This window comes from Tenrec ecaudatus, chromosome 1 (assembly GCF_050624435.1).
Source record: "Tenrec ecaudatus isolate mTenEca1 chromosome 1, mTenEca1.hap1, whole genome shotgun sequence".
NCBI classification, from domain to species: Eukaryota; Metazoa; Chordata; class Mammalia; order Afrosoricida; family Tenrecidae; genus Tenrec; species Tenrec ecaudatus.
Genome location: NC_134530.1, coordinates 267,998,624 through 268,020,658, shown reverse-complemented (window position 1 = coordinate 268,020,658; position 22,035 = coordinate 267,998,624). Strand labels below are relative to the sequence as shown.

The window sequence follows — 22,035 nt, the reverse complement described above, 5'->3', positions numbered from 1 at the left end:
TACAACTCTTATCACAATCCATACATCCATCCATTGTGTCAAGCACATTTGTACATTTGTTGCTATTATCATTCTCAAAACATTTGTTTTCTACTTGAGCCCTTGATATCAGTTCCTCATTTCCCCCCTCCCTCCCTGTTCCCCTCCTTCATGAACACTTGATAATTTAGAAATTATTATTTTGTTATATCTTACACTATCCGACGTTTCCCTTCACCGACTTTTCTGTTGTCCCTCCCCCAGGGAGGAGGTTATATGTAGATCCTTATAATTGGTTCCCCCTTTCTACTCCACCCTCCCAGTATCACCCCTCTCATCACTGGTCCTGAGGATTCCCTGTGTTTCCAGTTCCTATCTGTACTGGTGTACATCCTCTGGTCTAGCCAGATTTGTAAAGTAGAATTGGGATCATGATAGTGGGGGTGGTGGGTGGGTTGGGGGTAGCATTCAGGAACTAGAGGAAAGTTGTATGTTTCATCGTTGCTACACTGTACCCTGACTGGCTCATCATCTTCCTGAGACCCTTCTGTAAGGGGATGTCCAACTGCATACAGATGGGCTTTGGGTCCCCAATCTGCATTCCCCCTCATTCACACTGATGAGATTTTTTTGTAGAATGCATATTTTCAATGATCACTTCATGAGAGGGAGGATGAAGCAGGGCCATATCATAGAACACATTGTTCTTAGATTGGGGTTAGAATTAAGTGTAAGCCTCAAATCCATTAATATATCTTTGGTTTATATATGTCTGTGGTTCATTTTAGAAATGTCAATATCATTTTATGATAGAGAATATAATAAATCACCCCCCTGAGTGATTTATTACACTAGTGAGATAGTGTCATTAATTTAGCCAATGGTACAGAATTAAAAACACATATCAGCAGCTTCAGACTCTAATACAGATTAATCTCTTAAGTAACTGAACATTATTTACATAAACAATGAGAGTTTGGTGATAGGGCAAAATATTCAATAACACTCATTAACAAAGGCAGAACCATGCCTACAATATTAATACTTACCATAAAAAAGCAAGGAGTTCATTAAAATAGTAAATATATGGTAGTCCCAAAGCACCATTCATTGGACACCCTCAAATCAAAGGATCTGAACCAAAGTCCAATGACCACCAATTCCATAACCTTGGCATAGCAGTCATCTGTTTCTTCTCACAATGGCGCTTCAGCATCAAGTCTGAGGAGGGAGTGTGTCAGTTCCTTAAGTCTGCTATGGGTGAGTTTGAGGTAAAGCCCAATTCACTTAGTGGGGTTTCCACATCAGATCCTTCTGCTATGGTCTATGAAGGAGGTTGAACATCTTGAAAGGATGTAACCTAAAGCCCCATCAGTCTACAGCACACAGCCTGGGTCACCAAGAGCTGAATAGAAACAAGTCAAAAGTGTCCAATTAGGAGCATAATACTAGACATATTTCCCCCTTGGGTTCTATATAAATATTGTTAAGCATTTTTTCATGATCGGAGATTGTTCTTCCAGTTTACCCACCCATAGTAATGTAATCACTTTCTCCAAGACATACATGTCCCACCTCCCCAATCTTACATCTTGACTCGAATCTCCAGTAAGGTTCACTTATCACTCTGTTAGGAGTGCCTGTTGGTTTGTGGTGAGCTTAGCACAATGTTATATGGCAGCAACTGAATAGTCTTCTCTCTCCCCCTCATCTTGAACGAACCTGAGCTAAGTTGAGGTCTTCTCTGTTGAAGTGGTGTGGTTCATGGATACTAGGCATCCTCTACTTTGTTGCTTGGGGGTTCAGATAGAATATTACATCACCTTAGTGCAGAAGCCTGCCTTGATCTTGGTATGTATCCTTTTTTTTTTAAACGTTTTATTAGGGGCTCATACAACTCTTATCACCGTCCATACATATACATACATCAATTGTATAAAGCACATCTGTACATTCTTTGCCCTTATCATTTTCTTTTCTTTCTTTTTTTCCCTTTTCTTTTTTTACATTTTATTAGGGACTCATACAACTCTTATCACAATCCATACATATACATACATCAATTGTATAAAGCACATCCATACATTTCCCACCCCAATCATTCTCAAAGCATTTGCTCTCCACTTAAGCCCTTTGCATCAGGTCCTCTTTTTCTTTTCCCCTCCCTCCCCGCTCCCCCCTCCCTCATGTGCCCTTTGTAATTTATACATCGTTATTTTGTCATATCTTGCTCTATCCGGAGTCTCCCTTCCCCCCCTTCTCTGCCGTCCCTCTCCCAGGGAGGAGGTCACATGTAGATAGATCCCTGTAATCAGTTCCCCCTTTCCAACCCACTCACCCTACACTCTCCCAGCATCGCCCCTCACACCCTTGGTCCTGAAGGTATCATCCACCCTGGATTCCCTGTGCCCCTCTGCCCTATCCAGCCCTGCAAGGTAGAATTCGGATCATGGTAGTTGGGGGGAGGAAGCATCCAGGATCTGGGGGAAAGCTGTGCTCTTCATCAGTACTACCTTGCACCCTGACTGACCCATCTCCTCTCCTAAACCCCTCTATGAGGGGATCTCCAGTGGCGACACATGGGCCTTGGGTCTCCACTCTGCACTTCCCCCTTCATTCAATGTGATATATATATACACACACACACACACACACACACACTCTTTTTTTTTTTTTTTTTTTTGCATGATGCCTTATACCTGGTCCCTTTGGCACCTCGTGATCGCACCGGCTGGTGTGCTTCTTCCATGTGGGCTTTTTTGCTTCTGAGCTAGATGGCCGCTTGTTCACCTTCAAGCCTTTAAGACCCCAGACACTATCTCTTTTGATAGCCGGGCACCATCAGCTTTCTTCGCCACATTTGCTTATGCACCCATTTGTCTTCAGCGATCCTATCATGGAGGTGTGCAGCCAATGATATGATGATTTTTTGTTCTTTGATGCCTGATAACTAATCCCTTTGGGATCTCTTGCTCACTTAGGCTGGTGTGTTCTTCCATGTGGGCTTTGTTGCTTCTGAGCTAGATGGCCGCTTGTTTATCTTCAAGCCTTTAAGACCCCAGTCACTCTCTTTTGATAGCCAGGCACCATCAGCTTTCTTCACCACATTTACTTGTTCACCCACTTTGGCTTCAGCAGTTGTGTCGGGAGAGTGAGCATCATAGAGTACCAATTTAATAAACGAAAGTATTCATGTATTGAGGGAGTGCTTGAGTAGAGGCCCAAGGTCCTCCCGCCACCTTAATATTAAAGCTATAAATGTAGACAATTAGATCTATTTCCCCATCCTTGTATATATGTTTGCATGTACACGTCTTTGTCTAGACCTCCATAAATGCCCCTTGACTCCCAGCTCCTTCCTCCCTCTCCCTTGTCTTTCCTCCTACCCCACCACCATGCTCCGTCCCCACCTGGGCTACAGCTATACCTCTTCTCTATGCAACCTTACCCTTGATCGTTCCCCATCAGGCCTGTCACTCCCCCCTCACTTCCATTTTGGGTCCCATGTTGTTCCCTTGTCCCTGTGTTTATTAACACCACTTCCTTACCCTCCTCCCCCTCCCCCACCCGGAACTGTCTGTCCCCCCGGGAACTGTCTGTCCTATTGTTTTTCCTCCAGATAGTTCATCCAGCCTGTCCTATTCAGACAGACCTGTGGAGACACTAACATGCATGAAAACAAGACAGAGGAAAACAAAGCAACAGTATACAACCAGACAATAAAGCACCAAAAACAAACCACTGACAAAGAACAAAACAAAACACTTCACAAAAGAAAGGCTTGTAGTTCGTTCAAGGATCGTTTGCTGGCCCTTAGGAGCGTTTTCCAGTCCAGTCTGTTGGGGCACCACGCCCTGGCCCCAAAGTCCACTTTCAGCATTCCCTGGGGACCTTGCCACTCCATTCCCTTGGTGTTCCACTGCCCTCCCCCAGTGCTTTGCCTCGGTGTGGTGGGATCAGGTCAGGTGCAATTCCACACTGTGTCTCCGGTGCTGTCCCCTGTATCGCCCTTAGTCACGGAGGGGCATTATGTCTCAGAGTAGGGCCAGCCATGTTGTTCTCTCTGTGGACTGGGTGCTCTACTCAGGAACATCATCCTCACGGCCTCGTGGGCCAGGCTGTGTTCCACTGTCTCCTCCTGCCCCTTCATCTGCTCCCGTGTGCTCTGATCAGATATGTCCATATTCTGGAGCTGCAGAATCAATGTCATCCTTTGAAACAAATTCTTTTCGGGGGAGGGGCAGGAATCCACTTAATTTTTGGTGCTGGGCCGTACTCCACGCCGGGATATTGCATTCACACCTTGCAGCACTGGGTTGAAGTCTGGTCCCACTTTCCCTGTGGAGATATAAACAATACCCTCCCCTTGGGTGGATTAGTGCCCCATGACCCCACTACCCTTTTCTTCCTTGTATTCATCCTTTTGTTTTCCTTTCCCCACCTCCTCCACCATTGTCTACCATGTGCATCCCTGGTTTTGATCTGGTCTCTGCCATACTACACCGTCTTCACCCCAGAAATGTTTGTATACAGTAGCTTTTTCCCCTATGCCACTTTTGCATTAAAAAAAATTTTTTTAAACAAATTTTTTTAATTAAAAAAATATTTTTAATACTTACCTCAGCGGGCTCATGTTGTACTTGTCCTTTTGTGCCTGACTTACTTCGCTTAGCATGATTTCCTCCAGTTCTTCCCATGCCGCTATGTGCCTCATACGTTCATCACTGCTTTTTAGTGATGCGTAGTACTCCATTGTATGTATATACCACAGTTTTTTAATCCAATCGTCAGTTGATGGAAATTTGTGTTGCTTCAAACTCCTTGCAATTGTGAACTGTGCCGCAATGAACATTGGAGCACAGATGTCTGGTCTTGGTTTGTTCCTTGCCTCTTCTGGGTATATGCCCAGTAGGGGAATTGCTGGGTCATATGGTAACTCTATTTCCATCTGTTTTAGGTATCGCCAGATTGATTTCCATAGTGGCTGTACATACTTACAGGACCACCACCAGTGGATGAGAGTTCCTGTCTCCCCACAGCCCCTCCAACACTTGTTGCTTTTTGATTTTTTGAATTGGGCTACCTTTGAGGGTGTCAGGTGGTACCTCATTGTTGTTTTAATTTGCATTTCTCTTATGGCTAAAGATCGGGAACATTTTCTCATATGTTTGTTGGCCATTCGGATTTCTGTCCCTGTAAAATTTCTGTTCAAGTCCTTTGCCCACCTTTCAAGTGGGCTATTGGTTTTTTTCTTTTTGGAAGCTATCAGAGTATTGTAGATTTTAGTAATAAGGCCTTTGTCTGATGTGTCATTGCTAAAGATGTTTTCCCAGTCTGTGGAATCTCTTATTACTCTCTTGGTGAATTCTTTAGATGTACACATGTGTTTTATCTTCAATATATCCCATTTGTCGATTTGTGCCTCCTCTGTGTTTGTGTCCTTCCCTATTTCTGATAACCTGTGTATTCCCTGTGCCAAAGTTCTCAAGTTGGTCCCAATTCCCTCCTTGATGGCCCTAATAGTTTGGGGTTTAACTTCAAGGTCTGTGATCCACCTTGAGTTTATTCTTGTGCATGGAGTGAGATAAGGGTCTTGCTTCATTTTTCTGCATGTGGATATCCATTTTTTCCAGCACCTCTTGTTAAAGAGGGCATTGGCTTCCCATTTGATATATTTGGGGCCCTTATCAAAGATCAGCTGTGTGTATGCTGATGCTTTTATTTCTGGGTTTTCAGTTCTCTTCCATTGGTCTGAGTATCTGTCATTGTACCAATACCATGCAGTTTTGAGAACTGTGGCTGCATAGTATGTGCCAAAGTCAGGTAAAGCAAGCCCTCCCACGGTGTCCTTCTTCTTGAGGAGTTCTCTGCTAATTCTGGGTTTCTTCCCTCTCCATATGAAGTTGGTAATCAGTTTTTCCATTTCTTTGAAGAAAGATGATGGTAATTGTATCGGGATGGCATTAAACTTATATAGTGCTTTTGGCAGAACTGACATCTTAACTATATTAAGTCTCCCAATCCAAGAGCATGGAATATTCTTCCATTTGTTGAGATCGCTCTTGGTTTCTTGTAATAGTGTTCTATAGTTTTCCCTATATAGATCTTTTGTTTTTTTAGTCAGGTGTATCCCTAGATATTTCAATTTGTGTTTGGCTATTGTGAAGGGTACCACCTTTTTGATCTCTTCTTCTGTGGTCTTATCTGATGTGTATAACAGTCCGATGGACTTCTGTTTGTTGATCTTGTATCGTGCCACTCTGCCAAACTCCTCTATTGCTTCCAGTACTGCCCTTGTGGAACTTTTGGGATTTTCCATATATAGAATCATATCATCTGCAAATAACGATAGTTTCACCTCTTCCTTCCCCAGACATATACCTTTGATGTCACTTCTTTGCCTTATGCTGTTAGCTAAGACCTCCAGCACGATATTAAATAGGAGTGGGGACAAGGGGCATCCTTGTCTGGTCCCCTTTTTCAGTGGGATTGTGTTAGTCATTTCTCCATTGACTACCACTTTGGCTGTTGGTTTTTCATATATAGCTTGTATTGTCTTGAGGAACTTTCCTTCCATTCCTGTCTTCGCTAGTGTCTTAAACAGGAATTGGTGTTGGATGTTGTCGAATGCTTTTTCTGCGTCTACTGATATAATCATGTGATTCTTATACTTTTTCATGTCAATGTGACGAATAATATTAATGGTCTTTCGTATGTTGAACCATCCCTGCATCCCTGGTATGAATCCCACTTGGTCATGGTGAATTATTTGTTTTATATACTTTTGTATTCTGTTGGCTAGTATTTTGTTAAGGATTTTTGCATCAATGTTCATTAGGGATATTGGTCTGTAGTTCTCGATTCTTGTCGGATCCTTGCCCGGTTTGGGTATCAGAGTTATACTAGCTTCATAGAAGGAGTTTGGGAGTTTGCCATCTTTTTCTATGTTCTGGAAAAGTTTGTGTAGGATTGGTATTAGTTCTTCCCTGAATGCTTGGTAGAATTCTCCAGTGTAGCCATCTGGTCCAGGGGATTTTTTTGTTGGTAATCCCTTGATAACCTTTTCTATTTCTTCTATTGCTATGGGTCTGTTGAGATTCTTGATGTCCGCCGAGGATAGTCTAGGGAGGGATTGTTTTTCCAGGAATTTGTCCATGTCTTCCAAATTGTTGAATTCATTGGAGTACAATCCTTCATAGTACTGTGTAACTATCCTTTTGATTTCATTAGGGTCTGTTGTAATGACCCCTCTTTCATCCCTTATTCTTGCTATTGAGGTTTGTTCCCTCCTTTCTTTGGTTAGGTTTTCCAATGGTCTATCGATCCTGTTTATCCTTTCAAAGAACCAACTTTTAGCGATATTAATTTTTTCCATAGTTTTTTTATTTTCCCTCTCCTGAATCTCAGCCTTGATTTTTATAATTTCTTTTCTTTTGCTATTAGTAGGGTTGTCCTGCTGACTCTGCTCTAGTTTTTGTAAATTTTGTGTCAGTGTATCTATCATGATTCTCTCTTCCTTTCTTAGGTGTGCTTGTATTGCTATGAACCTTCCTCTGATGACTGCCTTTGCTGTATCCCATAAGTTTTGGTACGTCATGTGCTCGTTTTCGTTGGTTTCTAGAAATTTCCTGATTTCATCTCTGATCTGCACCAGTATGCACTCCTTTTGGAGTAGAGAGTTATTCATTCTCCAATTATTTGCTCTTATTTTCTTTGTCTTCTTTTTGTTGATTTCCAGTCTTATGGCACAGTGGTCAGAGAGAGAGGTCTGTATTATTTCAATGTGCTTAAATTTATGTAGATTTGCCTTATGCCCCAGCATGTGATCTATCTTCGAATATGTGCCATGGGGACTTGAAAAGAATGTGAAATTTTTTGTATTTGGATGAAAAGCTCTGTAAATATCTATTAGGTCAAATTGTCTAATTGTGGAGATTAGCTCCCTAGTCTCCTTGTTGAGTTTCTTTCCCTGTGATCTATCTTTCTCAGTGAGTGTTGTGTTGAAGTCGCCCACTATAATTGCCGAGTCTGTGATTTCTTTCTTAATCTTTTGGAGTGTTTGATTGACGTATTGAGCTGGTCTCTCATTCGGGGAATATATGTTTACAATGCTTAGTGGTTCATTGTCTATGATTCCCTTGAGCATTATATAGTGTCCCTCCTTATCTCTTTTTATGGTTTGCACTTTGAGGTCAATTTTATCCGAGATAAGGGTTGCAATCCCTGCTTTTTTTGTATTGCTGTTTGCTTGGTAGGTCCTTCTCCAGCCTTTGATTCTCAGCCTATTTTTGTCTGTAGCCTTGAGATGTGTCTCCTGTAGGCAGCAAATTGATGGGTTGTGTTTTCTAAGCCATTCTGCTAGTCTCAGTCTTTTAATGCCTGAGTTCAGGCCATTGATATTCAGGGTTATTATCTCAATGTGCGGACTCTGTGATGCCATTTTATACCTTTTGTGTTGGGAGTTTTCCTACTTTCTTTTATCATTAGTATGTGTTTTGTGTGTGTTTCATTCTTGACTTCTTTCCATCCTTAAGCCATTGCTATCTTTGGGCCTGTTTTCTCTTTGTTGTGGTCTGGGTGAAGTTGTTCTATGTGTTGGTCTCTTATTTGTGCTTGGTGAGTGTTGTTCTTCTGCCCATACTGAGTTGGCGAGGATCTTTTGTAAGGCTGGGTTTGTTGTAACGTATTTTTTTAGTTTTTCCTTGTCTGGGAAGACTTTTACTTCTCATCGATCTTGATCGATAATTTGGCTGGGTAGAGTATTCTTGGATTTGCGTTGTTTTCCTTCAACTTTTGGAATATGTTACTCCACTCTCTCCTTTTTTTCATAGTTTCTGCTGATAGGTCTGAACATATCCTTATGTGGTGACCTTTATATGTGATTGCTTTTTTTGCCCTAGCTGCTCTCATGATTTTCTCCTTTTCCTCAAAGTTGGATAGTTTAACTATTAAGTGCCTTGGTGATTTCTTCTTGGGGTCCCGTCATGCTGGTGTTCTTTCAGCCTCCTGGATGGTTGCTTGGTTTTCATTCATTAGGCTGGGGAAGTTTTCCTCCAAGAATTCTCTCGCTACTGTTGCAGATGACTTCTTTGTTGTGTCTTCCTCCGGTAGGCCAATAAGTCTAATGTTGTTCCTCTTCATAGCATCAGACATCGCTCTTAGGTTTTCTTCGGCTTCTCTGATGCTCTTATTAGATTTTTGTTCACGTTTATTAAAGTCTGCTTGGTTGTCCTCCAAGACACTGATGCGGTTCTCTGATTCCTCCAGTCGATTCTCAAGGAACATGATTTTGCTATTGTTTTTCGTTATTTCCTCCCTAAGCTCCTGTATTTCCCTTTGGTGTATGGCTTTTATCTCCTCTATCGTTTCATCCTTTTTCTGTATTGTTTCCTTCATATCCTGCATGACTCCAAGCAGCATTCTGAGAGTTTCTTTGTATGGCTTCTCAATGTCTGCTTCTTCTATGTATGTTGCTATGTTCAGCACATCTTCTGCCTTTGTCTTTTGTTTCTCCTGTTTTTTCGTTGAGGTCGTTGGGGCTGATGGCTGTTTGCGTTGAATTGTTTTTGAGGGACCAGGTGCCATTTTCTAGTCTCTCTCTGGAAGACTTATAGGAGTGCTTCTTCGAACTGCCTACAGCTGATTTTGCTAGGTTATTAACCTACCACTTTATCTTCCTGTGGCTTCCCTATCAGGGGAGTGCCCCAGATGGCAGGTCAGCTGCCTGCTCCAGTGTTGCAGGGGCTGGGCTGAAGTTCCTGCTATTGGTTTGAATATTGATAAGTGTTGGCTGAGCTGCCTTATGTCCCCAGGTACACAGGCAGGAACTCCCAGGTGAGGAGTCAGAGGAGTATCCCCTGGAGAGCAAGCAGGCCTTTCCCTAGCCTTGGGCTATCTATGCAGGGTGGAGCTCACCTAGCTGGGTGTGGCCCAGGCGCAAATGCCCTAGGGAAATGGGAGTGTCCCGTAAGTCTGCAATGGAGTGTGAGAGAGCAGTTCAGGAACAAGAGGGGGAGCAAAATTAAACTGTGAGACAGGATTGTGCTGGGGTACAGGGAAGCGAGGGAAGGAAAAGCAACTATGCAGCTGAGTCCCACTCCCTGCCTGTGGACCTGCAAGGGCCCACTCCCTGCCCCAAGCCCCAGAGGCAATCCGCAGCTGAGCCCCAAGAAGAGTCACAAGAAAGCTGCTGAGCAGCCCCCAGAGAAGTGGGGATGCAGAGAGCAGAGATGTTAACCGGCACCGCAGTGTAGCTGAAGCTTGATCCCTGCCTATGGAGCTGTGGGGGTTTGGGTTCAGACCCTGCTCAGCCCACGCGGTGCGGCAAGCTGTGGCTGTGCCCCGAAAAAGCCCCTGCACAGCCCTCCAAGGCTGCGTGGGAATATAGAGCAGAGACGCAAACAGAAGCAACAATGCTGCTGAACACCAATCCCTGCCGGTGGAGCCTCAAGGGCCCTGTCCCTGCCCTGAGGCAGGCAGGGGAAAACTGAGGCTGCGCCGAGGCCAAGCCCTGCTACAGACTCCAAATGGTCCCGGCTTGGCCAGACACAGCCGGCTTCTACTGAGGTAAGCCAAAAGCCCCCAGCCCCTCAAAACCCCGTGGGTCTGAGCCTACTTATCTTTATGATGCGCCTCCTGCGATCCAGTGGCGTTGAATTTCCCTCTGAGCAACTCTCCTGGGCTGGATTCTGCGGAGTCCCTCTGGTATGTGTTACTCCGTCGCCATCTTCCCGGAAGTCCGGTATGTATCCTTGTAGTAGGGGATTCACACAATATTTGTTATTTTGTGATTGACTAACTTCACTCTGCATAATGCTTTCCAGGTCTTTCCAGTCCATGAGGTGTTTAATCGCTGTTTTTTTAGGGATGCATAGTATTCCATTGTGTGTATGTACCATTCTTTTCTGATGGGCATTTAAGCTGTTTCTAGTTGCTTGCTATTGTGAACTGTGCTGCAGTGAACATGGGAAAGCATGCATCTGTTCTTTTCCTGAATCTTATATATTTGAGGTATATGCCCAGCAAATGTGTTGCTGGATCATACAGTATTTGTATTCCCGGTGTTTTAGGCAGCGCCACGTTGCTTTCCACAGTGATTGTACATATTTACAAGCCGACCTGCAGTGCAAAAGAGTTCTCCTCTCTCCGCACCCTTTCCAGTATTTGTTCTTCTCTCTTTCTGGGGTTGGGTGGTTGTTGTGGGTATAAGATATTATTCACCATTGTTTTGATTTGCATCTCTTGGATCATAGTGATCATGAGCATTTCCTTATATATTTATTATCCATTTGAATGTTGTCCTTTGTGAACTGTTTATTCATGTCCTTTGTCTATGAGTTAGTTAGTTTACTGTGCCCACCTGGCCAATAAACTCAAATGGGGTTGATTGAAGGGCAGAGGGATAATGGTTTGGTGAGCCTTGCTTTTCAAGTTCTCAGGTCTCTTGCTTTGTGGTGGTCGGAACAAGGTGCAGCTGGCAAGTCTGGCTTCCTGTAAGACATCCCTGAGGAGAAGCCACATAGACCTCCCCTGATGCAGCCCTGGGTGCTGGAGCAGTTGTGTGGAGACCCCTGCCAGTGCTGAGAGGCTTATATATTCATTGATTCAGCTTTCCTTCTGCAGTAGGCATAATAGTGTGGGTTTTGTGAGATGGAGGAGGACTTTGTAGATTGGTGTCGGATATATGGATTAATGTTGGACTTGTGGGCTTGGGCAGCACTGGGTTGGTTTTTTTTTTTTTATATGCACTTAACCTTTATATAAACCTCTCTCTTATACATGAGTTTCTGTGGATTTGTTTCTCTAAAGTACCCAGACTAATACAGTTTACCTTTTAATTGCATCATTAATTTTTTTTCTTATTGAGGTGTTGTAGAATCCTATGTTGTCGTAATTGTTATTCGGTGCCATTGAGTGTGTTCCAACTCCTAACAACCTTATGTATAAAAGAATGCAATACTTCCTGGTTCTGTGATACCCTCACAAATTGTTCCTATGGTTAAGTCCATTGTTGAAGCCACTGTGTAAATCCACTTTGTCGAGGGACTTCCTGGTTTTCCCTGGCCCTCTGCTTCACCAAGTAGGATGTTCTTCTTCCAGAACTGGTCTCTCCTGACACCATGTCCAAGGTATGTAGAAGGAAGTCTTGCCATCCTTGCTTCTAAGGAACACTCTGGCCACACTTCTTCCAAGAACAGGATACTATAGGTCTTAGTAATTAGTGTCTGCTTCATTGTGTCATTGCTAAATATTTTCCTCATCAATGGGCTCTCATTTTACTTTTTTGATCAAGTCTTTTGATGTGCATAGTGTTTTATTTTTAATATGTCCCAGTCATTTATTTTGTCTTCCACTGTGTATGTTTTTGTTGTTACATTTGGTAGTATGTTTGTCCCAGTTTTCTCAATGATGATCCTAATGCCTCTGGGATTTATATTTAGGTTTTTATCAATCTTGAGTTCAGTTTTGTGCATGGGGTGAGGGACAAGTCCTGTTTCATTCTGCAGATGGAAATGCAGTTTTTCTAGCACCATTTGTTGAAGAGGGTGCCTCTCTCCCATTTAATATATTTTGGTTCTTTATAGAAAATCCGTTGCCTATAGATGAATGCTTTTATTTCTGAGTTTTCTATCCTGTTCTTTTGGTCTATATATCTATCATTGTACTAGTGCCTGGCTGTTTCTACTTCTTTAACTGTGGAGTAGATTTTGAGGTCAGTTGGTAGGCCTCCTTTGTTTTTCTTTATGAGAAATTCTTTGCTTATCCTGGGCCTCTTTCCTCTCCATATGAAACTGGTAAATTAGTTTTTCCATTTCTTTCAAGAATGAATTTGGGATTTGGCTTAGAATTAGGTTATAATTGTAGATAGCTTTAGGTAGTGTATTAATCTGGATACATTAGAGAAACAAATCCACAGAAACTCATGTGTAAGAAAGAGTTTAATATAAAGGTTAAGTGTGCATCAAGAAAGCATCCAACCCAGTGCTGCCCAAGCCCACAAGTCCAACATTAACCCATTAACTCATATGTCCCACACCAATCCACAAAGTCCTCCTCCATCTCACAAAACACACAGTATGATGCCGACTGCAGGAGGAAAGCCGAGTCAGTGAATGTGTAAGCATCTCAGCACTGGCAGGGGTCTCCACACGAGTGTTCCAGCACCCAGGGCTGCATCAGGGTAGGTCCATGTGCCTTTTCCTCAGAGAGGTCTTGCACGAAGTAAGCCTTGCCAGCTAAAGCAGGGTACTGGCTAAGGAAGCTGCACCCTGGTCCGACCATCAGAAAGCAAGAGACCCGAGAACTACAAAGGCAAGACTCACTGAGCCATTTATCTCTCTGCCCTTTAATTAAACCCACATGTATTTATCGGCCAGGTTGGCACAATAAACTAACTACCTCAGGTTGTTAGTTGACATTTTCACATTAAGACTTCTTGACCATATTATTTCATTTGTGTATAGTACCTTGGTTTCTTGTAATAAAGTTCTGTGGTTATCTTTGGTTTACTCACAGGTAGGTTTATTTATAAGAAGTTTATCTTTTGTGTGGCTATTTTAAGTGGTACTGTTTTATTTATGTCATTTTTGGATCTTTCAGGAATCCAATTGATTTCTGCTTGCTAATTTTGTATCCTACTATGTTCCCAAATCACTAATTTTTTACCCCTAACAGCTGTTAAATAGGATCCTTGGAGTGCTCTATATAAAATCATATTGTCTGCAAATAGCAGACCTTCACTTTTTCTTTGCCCAATTGTATTACTTTGATTTATTTTTGCTGTCTCATTGTTCTGACTAAGACTTCAAGCATGATGTTGAATAAGAGTCCAGTTCCTATTTTCAACGGAAATATTTTCAGTTTTCCACATTGAGTGTCATTTTGGAATTGGATTTTTATTGGTAGCCTTTATTATGTTGAGGATTCCCTTTTATTCCTAACTTATTGAGTGCTTTTATTTAAAATGGCTTTTGGATATTATCAAATGCTTTTTCTTCATCTATTGATATACTCATGTGGTTTTAAGTTAGTCTTGTTTATTCAGTGGCATACATTGACTTCTTTTAAAATGTTGATCTCTCCTTGCATCCCTGGTATGAATCCCACTTGGTCATAATTAATTATATTTTTGATATATTGGTGGATTTTATTGGCCAGAATACTGTTGAGAATTTTTGCACCTATGTGATGAGGGATTGGTCTGTGGGGTATTTTTTTGGTCTTTGTGGGGGTATTTGCTTGGTATCAGAGTTAAACTTGCTTTATAGAATGAGTTTTGGGGCTCGGGCGGGAGGGAGCCTGGCGCGGCGCCGGACCCCGGCACTCCCTCCCCCGGGGTGAGAGGGCCGGCAGGACACGCCGCCCGGAGGTAGACCGACAGTTTAAACCTGCCGCCTGCTTGCGGGAGACATTCCCGATCTGCAAAGGTCCTTGGGCAGGATTTCACTGGATGCAGAAAGGCAGGGAAAAGGGTCCCATTTTACAGATGAGCGAACTGAGCTGGCTGGAGTGAGAAGCCTCGTTTAGCCACGAAGATCCGCGGGGGTGCCTCTGGGCCACAGCCCCAGCGCCCAGAGCGCCCTTTAGGAAACTTTTCTGGTGTTAACGAGGTCGTAGCTAGATTTAATAAGGAGACTTTCTGACCGCCTTCGTAGCCCTTTCTCTAGCCCGGCGTCCCCGCCTTCCCAGCAGTTCATCAATGATTTCAGCTTGAAGTCGGACGCAGGCCAAGGGCGACTGCAGGGACAAGCCCTGGACTGGAGTCCGAGGGCCTAGCTAGGTTCCCAGCCTGCCACTAGCTCTTTTCCTGGGCTCCCTGCCCTCCTCCCACTCAGCTGCATTCTCCTGGTTCCCCATCCACCTCCTCCTAAAAGCCGAATCCTTAAGATGCCCTTCGAGATGTGGACTACACTGCCCTAACTCCATCTCTAACTTCACCTCCTCCTTCTTCCAAGAATCTCGTTGTCCTCACAGGCTACTTAGCTGCGTTGGTGCTCTGCGAAGGGCCTGCATCTTCCTGGACCAGGAAGGCCTTGTCCAGACATTCCCACGGTTATCTTTGCTCATCATGATCTCTTCTTAACCGCCCTGCCTAAGACTTGCTCTCGACAACAGAAGCAGCCCTGGTGTCCCAGAGGTGCCTAGAAAGACAAAAGACCCGGCAATTTGCTCTGAAACCCCTACAGAGCTGTCGTACTCTGCCACCATGAGTTGGAGTTGATTCAATGGCAATGATTTCTTTAATCTGAGGGAAAAAAGACCTAAAGTTACACCCAGTAAACAGCCATCAACATCAAAAGTGCATTCTCTTTCAGTAAGAGTCCACCGATTAGAAAACATGCCAATGCTTCAAGGCACTGCAGACTTGTGAGGGCAGTCATCAAATCTGGATTCTGCTTTTGGATACATAACAGTTTTGAATGGTGGTGTGGATCACATGTAGGACAGATAACCACAAGGACAACAGCTCCAAACCAGCAGCCACTCCGAGGGTGAAAAATGAGGCTTTCTACTCCCATAAAGATTTACAATCTCGGGAAACATCCAGGAAGATAGCTCCCATGTGGAATCACCCACTCTGTGATCCTGTTGTTAGACCAGGAAATCCAGAGAAAATGGCTGCTAACTGGAGAGCCGTGAGCAGGCCGGAGATCTGTGAGCAGGCCGGAGATCTGTGAGCAGGCCGGAGATCTGTGAGCAGGCCGGAGATCTGTGAGCAGGCCGGAGATCTGTGAGCAGGCCGGAGATCTGTGAGCAGGCGGAGATTTGTGAGCAGGCCGGAGATCTGTGAGCAGGTGGAGATCTGGAGCAGAGCTCTTGTCTTCTCTCAGCTGTGGATACCACGAGCTAAGTCAGTTGGACATCTTCAACCTATGGCAGCAAGGTTATCCAACCGCCTGACTACATCCCTTCCAACCCCAAGCATCAAAATTACAGTCCTGAGGGTAGGGAAGAGAGAGGAGGGAGGGAAAGGGAGGAAGGGGGAGCTGATACCATTGATGATTGTATAACCCCACTGGAAGGGAGTGAACAACAGAATTGTATGTGAATGGATATATTGGATGGTGTAAGATATGGCAATAAATAATTAAATCAGGGTTCCTGGGGTGGGGGGTGGGGGCATAGGGTGGGTGAGGGAAGGGATAAAGGGGAGCTGATACCAAGGAATTCAAGAGGAAAGAAAATGTTTTGCAGTTGATTGTGGTAGCAGTTGTACAACACTGCCTCATGTGACTGAAGTATGGAATGTTATGTGTAAGAGCTCCCAATAAAATGATTAAAAAAAAAAAAGAATGAGTTTTGGGAGTTTTCTATTACTTTCTGTATTCTAGAATAGTCTGTAGATTTGGTTCAGTCTCTATGTTTGTTTTTATGTTCCTATTCTTTGTTGAGTTCCAGTTGCATAGCATTGTGATATGAAAAATGTATTGAGAATTTGATGTTTTAGAATTTGTTAAGTCTTGCCTTGGTCCTAACATGTGATCTAGTCTAGAATATGTACTGTGTGTACTGGAGAAGAATCTCTACTGTGCTGTTTTTGGGTGGAGAGCTCTGTATATGTCTAGGAGGTTGACGTGGTTGATTCTTTTTGGTTAACTCCTCCTTTTCTTTATTGAGTTACTCTCCTGGTAATCTGTCTTTCTTTGAGAGTGATGTGTTGAAGTCTCCGATTGTTATTGTTGAGCTGTTTATTTATATATTCAACCCTATGAGCATTTGATTGATGTATTTCAAGGGTCTTTCATTGGGTGCATATATGTTTGTTAAGATGATATGTTCCTGGTGTATTGCTCCTTTAATCATTATGTACTATCTATTCTTGTCTTTTATTATGTTATTCATCTTAAATTCTATTTTAACAGAGATTAATATTTCCAATCCTGTCTTTTTATGGTTGCCATTGCTTTGGTATGTTTTTGCCATTCTTTTAAACTATTTTTTTCTTTAAGTTTAAGCTGTGTCTCTTGCTAGGCAGCATATAGATGGATAGATCTTGTTTTCTAATCCAGCCTGTTACTTTCTTTTGTTTGGTGCATTTAATCCATTGATATTCAGTGTCTTTGATAAATGTGAGTTTGTTGTTGTCATTTTGCTTTGTTTGTGTTTGGTTTCTTTCCATTATTTGCCCCTTTTCTGGTAGTTTTATTGATGTCTTTATTCTTCTTCTATCTCTGTGTGGTTTTTAGTGCTGTTTTTATTGTACTGATTTCTACGCATTGTTGTCCTGTCTGATCCTCTCAGTTTTGTCAGCTGTTGTTGATTCTTGGTTCATAGCTATCCAGTTAATATTTTTGCAATGCCCTTCTTGTTTTCCTGTGTTCCTTTAGTTTTTCCTTGTCTGGAAATACCTTTATTTCTCCCTCGTATTTGTGGGATAAATTTACTGGATATAAGATTCTTGATTGGCAGGTTTTTTGTTTCAGAATTTTATTGATGTCACTCCATTTTCTTCTGCTGAGAGACCTAAGCTTATCGTTATTGGGTTTCCTTTGCAGGTGACTGTTCTTTATCTCCAGCTACCCTCAGGATTCTCTTTTTTCTTGAAATTGAAGAGTTTGACTGAAACATGTCATGATATTTTTCTTTGGGAATCTATTCTATTTGAGGTGCTCTCAGCTTCTTGAATAACTATTTTCTCATTCTTTGTGATGTTGGGGACATTTTCTTCCATGATCTCTTGTACTATTTTCTCTGATTTAAAAAAAAATTCTTGTTCCAGGATAACACTTAGATGTAATTTGTTTCTCTTGGTAGTGTCCCCCATCACTTTCAAGCTTTCTTCTGATTCCCTTGCTTTTATGTTGATTGTTCCTATTGTAGATTATACTTGGAGTGATTGTCTTTGTGTTCACGGATTGGACTCTCCTTTTCTTCCATTCTATGCCTCAGCTCGTTTACAATGTTGCATACTTCTGTTATTTCCTTGTTTGCTTTCTGGCATCCCTTTTCATTTAAGGATTTTAGTTTTTCAGTTTCTTCCACTCTTCTTATGAGTGTTTCCCACATTGCTTGAAAGGACCTAAACATAATTCTTCTGAATTTTTTTTTTTTGTAGTTTCAGGACTTTTTCTTCAGAGTACTCTATTGGGTTTGGCTGATTTTCAATTGTTTGTGTTTGTTTTTCTTGATTTGGGGGTTTTACTGTGCTTTACTGCCATTTCCTCAATATATTGGTACAATTATTAGTGATGTGTAAACTGCTGGGTCATATAGAGGTAGTTGTCTCTGACTAGTGATGTAGGAGAGGTCTAATAGAAGCTGTAAAAATGTGAAGTGGTGAAATGGAGGTGAGGAGAGAGAGATTGGTAAGTGGGGAAAGTGGGGGTGGGGTGTCAGGGGAAGAAGAGAACAAATAAAATAAAAGTAATGAGTGGAGGTAGGAGGGGAAGGGGGAACTGATTACAGGGATCTACATATACCCTCCTCCCTGGGGGACAGACAACAGAAAAGTTGTCCCTTAACCAAGGCAGATGTCAGACAGTGTAAGACATGACAAAATAATAATGATTTATAAATTATCAAGGGTTAATGAGGGAGGGGGGAACAGGGAGGGAAGGGGAAAAATGAGGAGCTGATACCAAGGTTTAAGTGAAGAAAAAATGTTTTGAGAATGATGAGGGCAACAAATGTAAAAATGTGCTTTACACAACTGATGTATGTATGGATTATGATAAGAGTTGTATGAGCCCCCAATTAAATTGATTTTTAAAAATAAATAAATAGGGAGAACCGATCTCGGAGATCTATGTGTAACCTCCTCTCTGGGAGATGGGCAATGGGGAGGTGGGTGAGGGGAGACACGGCGGAGTGTAAGATAAGATATAATAATTATTTATAAACTATCAAGGGACCAGGGGTGGGATCGGGGAGGGAGGGGGATGGGGGAAAAAAAAGGGAAACCGAGCTGATTCCAGGAACCCAAGTGGAAGGTGAATTATGAGAGTGACGAGTGCAACGAATGTATAAGGGTGCTTTGCTCAATTGATGTATGTACAGATTGTGATAAGAGCCTTATGAGCCCCAATAAAAAGATTTAAAAAAAACAAACAACAACCTGCTGTATTCAGATAATACAACTTTGTTTGCTAAAAGTGAGGAGGACTAGAGGCACTTGCTGAAAAAGATCAAGGATTACAGCCTTCAGTACGATTACAACTCAATGTAAAGACCAAAGACTTACAATTGGACCAAAAGGTAACAACATAATAAATGGAGAAGTGTTTGATGTCATCAAGAATTTAATCTTACTTAGATTCAGTTGATCAATTCTCATGGAAGCAACAATCAATACATCATTACATTGGGTAAATCAGCTGTGCAAGACCCCTTAAAAGTATTGAAAACTAAGCATGTTACTTTGAGGACTAAGGTATACCTGACACAAGCGTTGGTTATTTTCATCACCGCATATGCATGAATATTGAATTAGGATGACTGAAGAAGAATCAGCATATTTGAAATATGATGCTGTCAAGAATATTGAATGTATTATTGACTGTCAAAAGGACAAACAAATCTTAGAAGTACAACCAGAATGCTCCTTAGAGCTAGGATGTCAAGACTTTGTCTCACATACTTAGGACATGTTATCAGGAGAGGTCAATCCCTGGAAAAGGACATCCTGCTTGGTAAACTAGAAGGGCATCAAAAAGAGGAAATCCCAGTGGCCCCAATGAAACAGACAACTTTCCTCCAGTTCCTAAATGCTTCCTCCCCCACTATCATGATCCCAATCCTACCTTGACAGTCTGGCTAGACCAGAGGATGTACACTGGTACAGATAGGAACCGGAAACACAGGGAATCCAGGACAGATGATCCCTTCAGGACCAGTGGTGAAAGTGGCAATACTGGGAAGGTGGAAGGAAAGTAGGGGGAACCAATTATAAGGATCTACACATAACCTTTTCCCTGGGGGAATGGAGAACAGAAAAGTGGGTAAAGGGAAACATCGGACAGTGTAAGATAGCACAAAAGAATAATTTATAATTTATCAAGGGGTCATAAGGGAGGGGAGAGTGGGGGGGAGGGGGAAATGAGGAGCTGATACCAAGGTCTTAAGTGGAGAACAAATATTTTGAGAATGATGAGGGTAATGAATGTACAAATGTGCTGGACACAATTGATGTATGTATGGATTGTGATAGGAATTGTATGAGCTCCTAATAAAATGATTTTTAGTGCATTATTGTGGAATATGCGCTGTCCTTACCAGGAACTAATGCTGCGACTGAACGTGTTTTTTCTATGGTTAATAAAGTGTGGACATCAGAAAAATAAATAAATAAATAAACAAACAAGCAACAAAAAATAAATAAAATAAGATGAAAATAAAATAAAAGTCATGATAGTAATAATAAGTGACTGTCTCAATAGAACAGCAGATTTATAAAACAATGGGAAAATATATTTTAAGAGAAATGTGCATTAATAAGTTTCATGGAAATATATTTCAAAAGGAAAAAGAGAGCAGCAACATTACATTTTGATTTCATTTGTCCATTAACTTTTTGAAGTTTCTTTGTACATGTGCGACATCTACCGATTCAGTTTCTCCTGCATACAATTAAGTGAATTGTATGAATCATGTTGCTCAACCCTCACCAAATCGTTGCCAATGTTTCCATGTACCAATGGAAACCTTCTGCTGCCCACGCAGTGGGTCCTCCTCGGCTTCCCCACTCTGCTCCTGGTAACCAATAATGAAATCCTAATTTCTATACCTCAGCCTGTCTAGATATTCTATAAAATGACAGCGCACCATTGTCCATTTTTGACACTTATTTTACTCAGCATAATGTTTCCAAAGTTCATCCATGTTGGCGCATACAGCAGGAATTCATTTCTCTTGGTGGCTGAATAATATTCCATAGTATGTTTATACCACGTGCTGCTTATAGAGGATAAATTTTGAGCATTTAGCTCTGTTAAGTGGTGTAGGAAGTAGGGTATGAATGTGTTGTTCATGCCTGTAAAGAGCTGGTCCCAGGTGGACTGGCGGAGACAAGCCCCCTGCTGTTGCTACCCTTATAGGTGCTAGAGTAGAGTGTTCTTGCAGCAGGCTTTTAGGACAAAGCCGTGTCCGAGGGTTGCATTCTATTATCAGGTCATGTTGTGTAAAAAGATCGGAGCCATCATTGTTTTCAATTTTCTCATGAGGTCACTCCCCAAAGGAGGGTCAGACCACACCTCTTTCCTTCTTGGTGATCAATTATTTCTCGAAGAAGTGCAAGTGATTAAAAGAAGCACACCAGCTTTTGTAATCCAAAGATGACAACTTAAAAATTTGAATATGGTGAAAGGAAAAGTATCAGAGCTAAAATTATGAACACCCAATTTGTAGAAGGCTATCAAGGATAGTGGGAAGCCAAAACCCATCTGCAGAGGATCTGGTCAGACTTAGCCACTGGCAGATCCACTCCAGCCTGTCAGGCAGAGACCACTGTAATTTTGAATATCTTGAATCGAACTTGATACTTGGCCAGACAACCTCTCTGTAGACCCGACCTGAGTTAATTCTGTGGGCAAGTATCTCTTATGTGTTCCATGACAGAAATTCTTCCCTGGCTTCTAGAATGTTGATGAGAGTCTTTTCTTTCTTACTCATTATTTGTATTTTGGTCTTTATATTATTATTATTTTATCATACCACCTTATTTTGAATTTGGATTTTATTGTTTCTATTGGGTTTCTCAGTTTGTGACCCACAGGAGGAGTGGATGCATTGTGAAAATAACTGGTACAGGGGTTGATAGGGGGATGCAGAGAGTGGGTGATAGGGAGGCGGGAATTTCAGGAGTGAGAAATGATGACAGGAGGGAGTATAGGACTAAACTGTGATTGTACAACTCATTTTAAAAGCAATGTATCCATGGGGGGAGGGAATTTCTAAAACTGATATGGGCTGCATAATTCTCCTTGATACGATTGAACTATTGAAGTGTGTGCTATGTAAATTATGTGCCAAGAAGACTGGTTAGAAGAAAAGAAGGAAAGAAAATACTATTATTAAAAAACCCTCAAAATTCAAATGATTTTGTTGAAACTTTTCTCCAGG

The 22,035-nt window shown here is 42.1% G+C and overlaps 1 long non-coding RNA gene across 1 annotated transcript in view; it reads left to right on the top strand.

The window, feature by feature from the left end:
- LOC142426788 (uncharacterized) overlaps positions 1-22,035 on the top strand; it is a 73,572-nt gene that overhangs the window by 51,131 nt on the left and 406 nt on the right. The window lies entirely within an intron of this gene.